We start from the raw sequence: 8,648 nt of genomic DNA, 5'->3' as shown, positions 1-8,648 counted from the left end.
ACAGTGTATTTTCTAAGACTTTACTACTATGCTGTCTCTCTCTCTCTCTCTCTCTCTCTCTTTCTCTCTCTGATTCTGCATGTATATTTACACATACACACACACACACACACACACACACACACACACACACACATACACACACACACTCTACCCCTGCCCCATCCTGCTTCTTTCTCCAGGCACTCTTTTTTGTGAAGCTATAACTGGGGGCTCAGAATTGTGCCAATCAGATGTTACACATCTGCCAGCCAGAGCTTGTCATCACAGTTCCTAAAATACTGATGTTTCTTCATGGGAATCAGCACCAGGACTATACAAGCTCTCTAGACAGCCACAAAGGCAGAATGCTTCAACTGGGATTAGACTTGTTCTATTTGAACCTGGAGGGCAGAACCAGGAATAGTGGGTGGAAGTTGCATAGTGGCAAACTTAGTTATGATACCAGGGGAAAAAAAAACTTTCTAAAAATTCAATGTATCTGATTGGTGATAGGGCTGCCTTGGGAAGTGATGTGTTCCTCCTCACTAGAGGTCTTTAGGGAGAATCTGAATGACCACTTGCCAGATGTTCTAGAGAATGGATTCCTTTTGGCTATTGGATGAGAAAGTTGCCATGGTTCCTTCCAAATGAAGATTTGGTTATGCTATGATTCATCCCCTCACCTTTGACCAATGCATATACTTATGGAGCTAGAAAAATCTTTATAGATGCATTCTAATTCCTTCATTTTGTATATGAGAAAACTGGGACCCTAAGAAGATGTCAAAGGTCATACCGCTAGTTATAGCCAAACTAAAGCAAAATCTGGTTCTTTGCCTTTCCCGTGATACCACATTGGATCCCATTGTCATTCCTTTCTTCACCTCATGTGTCAGTCAGCAAACAAGAATTTATTAAGCCCCTACTAAGTGCAAGACAGTGCACTAAAGCACTTTTGGTGGAGTTCACAGGGCATTGGAGACAATCATTAAATATGAGGTTACTGAAGTGCTTTCTATTTCTATCTCTCTGTCTTTGTCCTTGTCTCTCTCTGTCTCTGTCCTTGTCTCTCTCTGTCTCTATGTTTCTCCCTCTCCCTCTCTCCAACCCTTCTTCTCCTGAATGATATCACAGGCATGATATCTCCAGTGCTTGTTATACAGATCAAATCCTTTAATTACTCACCACTGAGTCAGTGTTCATTTTTGTCAGATGCCAACCAGACCAAAAATAGTTAGCTGCTATTTTTTTCACCTCCTGTCCTCCCTTTAAAGTAGGTTTAAATATTTACAATTCTCTTATTTAATGAAAGCTTCAATATCAAAGTGGGTGAATAAAGTGTGGTATGACTACCATTTCTTGAACTCCAAATTTTGGAAGGCCCATCTGCCTCCATTGAAAAGTGACATAGAATGACCTTGCCAACATGTCTCTCAAGAACGGTCTTGGAGATGGATTTATGAATACTAAGTTTTTGAATTATTCCTGGTTGCCATTTCAGGTGCAGGGGTAAGAGGGACTTTCTAGTTTGTTATCCTTCTGCCTTTTTATCTCTTGCATGAATAAATTACAGAGTACTGCTTCTTATCAAAGAAAACATCTCACTCATCATCTAAGGAAAACAACATTTTTTTTAGACCATAAATTATTCTTAAAGGGAATCTCAGAAGTTGGGTACAACCTTTCCTGCCTCATGCATGCGTACTTGCCTTTGTGCACTCCAATATGAATCGGTTCAACAACTTCATAAATAGTCTATCACATTTGTGTTTGGTCATCTTGAGGGTCAGTACTGAGAGCAGAAAGCACTTCATTGTGATCTACATGGAGCAAAATATAGTGTCCAGGAATAACAAGGCAAGAGACCTTTTTTTATTCTCCTGTGTTCAGAACATATCTGAAATATATTATTCACTTCTAGTTACCATGGAGGGGTGGGGGACATGAGGTTGTTAGCAAGCCAATCAGGATGGTGATGGGTCTTGGGTTCGTGTTACATGAAGATCGGTTGAAGAAATGGGGGATATTTAAACTAGGGAAGAGAAGACTCAGGAAGGGCATCATAGTGATCTTCAAGTCCTTGGAAAAGTGTGAGATGGAAGTGGGATGACTATAATGTATTCTTTTCACTGGAGATCTTTGAGCAAAGGAGGGATGACTATTTGGAAGGTGTATTATGGTAAAGATTCTTTCAGTATGGTCTAAACTAGATGGTCATTGAGGTCCCTTCTAATTCTATGATTCTATGCAAAGAAACAACAACCAAATGGACCCTCTCTGCCTTCTTGACCAAAGGCTATGCATGACAAAATATGCCCAGTTGTTTTCCCATAGTGTTTTCTTCCTGGTTATTGGCAGAAAATATGATTTTGTGGGAGAAGATTGCAAAATGACCCCTTGTAATAATGGAATTTACATAAATAAATGCTGATTGCACAAAACAGATAATATGCTGCGGGTCTCATCACAATAAGTTGTCTCCTACTGACATGGAGTCGAAGTTGGAAGCACACAATTATGCAAATCAGTCTAATGGCAGCTCCTCATTACTGTCATGGAGGTAGAGGCAAAAACATATCCTCCATAGACAGCTTGATGCTGGGCCATGAGCCAAAATGTTTGGTTTTGCTGACATAGTAACTGAGTCAACAAAAATAGGATATAGTAGTAATACATCAGAGGAATCCATATCAGGGCCGACCTGAAACTTAATGGACTGTGAATCTTATGTCTGTGCGGAGGCCTTTCACTGGTATTGACCCATAATATGTCGGCTTCCACTTTTGCCGATTCTATAGAAATAGATTACAGAAGCTATTTTTTGGGGAGGGTGGGGCGTAGAACTGAAATGTCTGTGCAATGTTCTATTAGCTTTTCCTATAACAGATGATATGACATTTATAAATACTTAAATAATGCCATCTAGCCCAGGTTTTAAAACTTCCCAGAATAATTCGGAGCACTTGCTGCCACTTGATCTATTGTGTTATTCTTATTTTTTTTTTCCTCCCTGAATTTTCATTATGGCCCTGGTGAGATTTTCAAACAATGAAACTTTTCCTTTGCCACATCTTTCCTTCCCTCTCCTGCCCCCCTTTTTCCAAAGTAGAATAGCTGTTGTCAGGAGGATATTAAACCCTAGACAGCAGCTGATGGATCTAGTTAGAGCAAAGCCTGCCTTCCAGGTAAGCTGGGCATGAAAATATGAACAATTGCAGCAACATTTAGCATCCTCTCAATTTGATTCACTTCTCTGGTCACATTGATGACCTTCATAGACTTAAATCATGCCCTTGCATATTTGTCCATGTTCCACCTCCAATGGAAGCAGCTACCACATTGGATGAAACTGAGACATCATGGTGCTTAGCAAGTGCACAAAGACCCCATGCTAATTTTACCTAGAGTTTAAAATTAAGAAATATGCCTTTTAGAGGCAATCAGTCAATTATATCTCACAAGCTTTCTTTTCAATGTCTTAGGAGCTTCTAGTTCCATCATGAAGACGTGTGCCTGCCAAAAATCAAACGTTCATACAGTTCAGCAGCAAAGCCTATGAACATCCAGATTCTAGTCTTCCTCATGCTGGGGTAGTTGGATTGAGATACTTTAAAGAAAAGGCCTTTACATATATTCAATGTGAGAGTTTACCTGAAGGTGATCATTCAATTAAAATTCCAGAGTGTAAATGAGCCATAGAGTCCAAACTTCCCATTTAATAGATGAGAAAAAAAAAAAAAAGGCTGAGAAAGTTAAATGATTTGCCTAGGGCCCCATATGGGAGGGCACTGGTAAGTGTTTAACAACCTGCTCTCCAAGAAGAAAAAAATGCACACATGCCACACTTTTAAGTCTAATCTCGAATGTTAACATTTTTCCCATAACATTCTTAAGTCTAGACAATTTAAAAATTAACACTCAAGCCCAGATTTGTAGTATTTGCTCATTTATGATGTATAAATACTCACAGTGAAAGATTAATAATTTGTGGAGAACCAGAACTCATTGGTTTCCACACATCCTGAGACATACCCATAAGGATTAGAAGCAGGATTGGATGCCTTCCTAATTCTAAACCCATGGCTCTAACCACTGCAGTACCTATCTTCCTCCAAAGAGGAAATTGGTGGCATAGTAGATAGAGCTGGACTAGAATTAGGAAGTCCTTAGGCCAAATCTTACTTTAGACACTAACTGTGTGATACTGGACAAATCATTTGATTTCTGTTCATCTCACTTTTCTTTGTTGTAAAATGGGGTTGTTGTCGGATCGAATAATATAATGTCATAAAAAGCGTGTAGCATAGTTTAACACATAGTAGGAGTTATATAAATGCCTATTTTCCTCCCTTCCCCTTACTCCCATAATTCAATACCACAGAATTGGAAAGCAGACTGTGGTGCTAACTTATCTCTATGTCTCTATCATTCTTCCTACCCCAGCTATTCAGCTACCTTTTATACATTGTGTTCTCCTGTAAGTGTGTGAGCTACTTGAGGACAGGGACTGTCCTTTCTGCTTATATTTGCATTCCCAGAACTTAGCACACTACTTGGCACATAGTAAATAATAAATATTTGTTGACTTGACTTGACCTACATATGTTGCAAAGGGCACTAGGAGCTCTTCCAGCCTTATCAAGGACAATACTAATTTTCTTTCCTTTCATACACACAAAATAATAATGCAAAATTCAGACATATCGGCCAACAAGCTTACTTGTTGATGACCTCATGCCATCAATTGTTTGGGCAGTCACCAAAAAGTCTCTGGATAATTTTCAAAATGTTTTGTAGTGGAAAAAAAAAATGTGATGGGGAAGAATGTGTCCGCAATGAAACTCAGATTATTCCTAAAGCCACAACATTTAAAATATGAAAATATAAGCCACATCCTCTGACAAATAGGAAGGATAACATGCAGTCCTGGAACATCACCATCACACCAACAAGAATGGTTGACATGTATATAACTCTTTAAGTTTTGTAAATAATCGTATTTGCTTTAGCACTCACAAAAGCTCAAGTAGGGCAAGACCACAAATATTATCCTCTTGAACACATGAGGACTCTGCATCTCTCTGTTTCTTATCTTCCTTAGCAGTGGTCCTGCTTTCTGATACGCCTTATAGAATCTATTGCAAGGGTTTTCAAAACAAAGCAAAATGGTGGGAGGGAGTGATGGGTTTGAGTCTCAGATCAGCCACTAGTTAACTGTGAAATTGATCAAAGTCATCCTCTGAAAAATGGGAACACAAAGGGGTAATACCACTTACAGAAACTACATTACAGAGTTGGTGGGAGAAAAGAGCTTGTAAAAAAATAAGAAGTGTTACAGTGGAAAGGAAACAGTGGAAAGAGTTACAGAAGCTGCCTCAAATCCTTCCTCTATCTACTTATCTGATCTTGGGCAAGTTACTCACCTTTTTTGGCTTCAGTTGGCTCGTCCATAAGATGAGGAGATTGTTCTAGGTTCCATTCAAACTCTAAATCTGTAATATATCAATGACATCAAAACAGGAGTTGATAATATTAATTCCAATTGTTTTAATTGTATTTGGCACCTAGGTGGTATACTGCAAGGGATGTTGAATTTTCCGTAGGAAGACCTGAGTTGGAATTCTGCCTCAGACACTTTATAGCTGTATGCACCCAGGTGAGTCACTTTACCATATGCTTCCTCATTTGTAAAATGGGAATAATGGCCTACCTTATAGAATCATTGTGAGGATCAAATGAGAAATCATATGAAAAATGCCTTGCAAACTTAAAAATGCTATTAATATTATTAATAATAGCATTTTCTTAGGATATACCTTTTCCTTATGCAAATATATATATATATAATGTGTGTATATATGCAATATGTATATATAATGTATGCAATGTATAATACATATACACAGTATGTATGTCATATTTATATGTACTATAATATATAATATATATGCTTATATATTTATGTGATATATAATATACAATACAAATATATGCACAAAATGCATATGATATTTATATACAATATGTATATATATGCACATGTGTATATACACACAAACAAACATGGAACTCAACATATGATTTCATTGCTATAGAGAATATCCAAGTGAGGTAACTCTTTCTACCCATACCAATCAACATGTTCCCTTTAACTTGTCTTAGACACTAGCTGCTTAGGGCACTTCAAAGTTGAGTGATTTGTTGAGTTTCCACAGCCAGCATGAGTAAGAGGTGAGATTTCTACCCAGTTGTCTTGACTCTAAGAATGACTTTATCCACCACAGCATATTGCTTCTCTGTCTAACCATATACATATACATACACACATACCCAAACAGCATATGAATATGTACACACATGCAAATAATACAGATATGCATGTATATTCTTTGTATGTCTATATGAGGCAGCATAGTAATAGATAGAGGGCCAACTTTCAATTTCTGAAGATGTGAGTTTAAATCCCTCCTCTGACACATGTTTGTTACATGACCATAGATAGGCAGGCCACTTGACTCTCATTGACCCTGTTAATAAGTAACTTTCTAAGAGTATAAGTTATAGAAAAGATGCTAATTTGCATTTATGGAAGAAGTTTGTTCACCTTGGTGGTGAAGACACACACACACACATATGTATATATACATGTATGCATATGATTAAAATGAAAAATAAAATATAGTAAATTACAAAAACATATGAATGTTTTAGAGAGCCAGTGTAAGAGAGGAAGAATTTTAAGCACAGTACAAAATGCTCAAGCATTCTTTTCCTTCATTTTATCTCATTGTACCACTTATACATGTACACACATGCATACATATATCAATATATACATACATATGCACACACATACATAGAGATTGACAGAGTTTTGGTATTCTGCATATTGGAAGTAAAAGCCCATGATCATAAAGAGTGTGTGTAGCCATAAACCTATTTCAGAAGAGCCTCTCAGATCTGTAGGTGGATCCAATCATGTACATGGTCTGAGAGAGGAATGTCACAAATACAAAATGTGAAACATTAACTGGATGTTTTTGATTTTCTGTTCTGGAGGGTCTGTAGAGGGTGGGAAAGTGCAGTGTTTGTATACATACCTTTCCATGTTTAAATTCTGTTCTAGATTTCCCTTATTGTGTTTTGTTTCATTTATCCCATCACTCATGTTCTTCTTGCTCCTAAAACCTTTCAATGAAAAGCGAAGAACAGTGGCCACTATTTTTTAAAAGCTCCTACAAGAAGAAAACCAACTGCCATGTGGAGTTTGCAACAGGGTGTGGGAGAGCTCTCAGCCTTACTAGATCGGATATCCCTGGTGGCAGGTCTGAGGCTAAACTTGTCTGATCACATAAAACTAAGAGTGAGACCATATCTAGTAAGCTTCCTTCTCTACACATATGCTTTTTTGAGCCCACAGGAATATGCTGGTTAGAATGGGAGCAGATGAATCTCAAAGGTCCTTTAATGAAGTTTTCAACCTTAATAAGGCAGTCGGTTCTCCACCAAGCAGGCTTTGCTGAGGAATCTTAATTTATCCTCATCTAAAGCTGCCTTTAAATTAGGGCATCTCTTGCCTTGACCATTTCTTCCTTCTCTGAGGCATCCCCAGAGTTCTCACCCTAGGAATGCTAGTAGTTATTAGATACTGTCTAGTGGACAATGCCTTAAATATGTTGGCAGGTTTTTACCTTTCCTCCAAATGGTTGCTGATTATTATCTAGAGTTATTCTGCCCTGAGGGATTCTAAGATCTCTTGTGAACCCAAAGCCAGATTCTTCATTCTCATCACCCACTACAATATTGAAGGTCTTATTTTTTTTTTCACCCTGACTTTGAATCATCACTTGGTTTTATTGTCAGCTTGTCTGTGGTTTGGAAACAGAGCATGTCAGCACTCCCTTTTTTTTTTTTTTAACTGCCTCTGTGTTGCAGCAAATGTGTTTTGTTCTCTCCTTTCAAAAGTGAAGATTGTATTTTAAAATCATTTTCCCCCTAGGGATCCACTCACTACTTTCTCCCTGGCAGCCCGGAAGGACCTCAAAAAATTAAGAAAGATGTTCAGAAATGTGAATTTGTACAAAACGAAAGAAAAAAATAACACCCAACCCATCTGGACATATCACAGCTCAGTTCTGTGGTTGCTTCCACTCTGCCTGGAGAAATGTTTTTGAAATTTCTAGGCCCATAATAGACATGTACAGCTAACTGACTTTTATCTTTCTACTGTCATATTGATCTATCAGTGAATCTATAATAGAAGATGGGAGCCTGAAACAGTAAAAAGTAATAACCATTGAGATGGATAGCCAGAGCAAAAATGTAGTTTCACGGGGACACTTAGTGCAAAGAACTGTAGATTCATGTCAAGCGGGCATAAGTATCCCCTTCAAAGGCCCCTGTTAAAAATACCTAGTGCACAGACGACCTGCCTTCAGAATATGATATGTTTCTATATTGATTTTCCAAGTTTCAAAACAACAGGAAATGGCCTAGTAAAAGTTTCTTTGCTGAGCACTAAAAGTAATTTACCTCCTTTGTTTGATTTCAGTTTGGGATTTTGTTTTATGGTTCAAAGTACAAGTGCTTATTTTTCAAAATTCATTTCAAACCTATAGAAGGAAGCAGTGCTCCAGACCATGGGAATGAAGCACAAGAAACCTGAC

The 8,648-nt window shown here is 37.9% G+C and overlaps 1 pseudogene; it reads right to left on the bottom strand.

Annotated features, from left to right (window-relative positions):
* Positions 1 to 4,552: 4,552 nt before the first annotated feature.
* LOC114051569 lies at positions 4,553 to 4,658 on the bottom strand (annotated as a pseudogene).
* Between the last annotated feature and the right edge of the window lie 3,990 nt (positions 4,659 to 8,648).

The sequence above is a fragment of the Vombatus ursinus genome, unplaced genomic scaffold, assembly GCF_900497805.2.
Source record: "Vombatus ursinus unplaced genomic scaffold, bare-nosed wombat genome assembly UNPS02014803.1, whole genome shotgun sequence".
In the NCBI taxonomy this organism is placed as follows: domain Eukaryota; kingdom Metazoa; phylum Chordata; class Mammalia; order Diprotodontia; family Vombatidae; genus Vombatus; species Vombatus ursinus.
The sequence above is the reverse complement of the archived record's forward strand: the minus strand, read 5'-3'. Positions and strand labels throughout refer to the sequence as shown.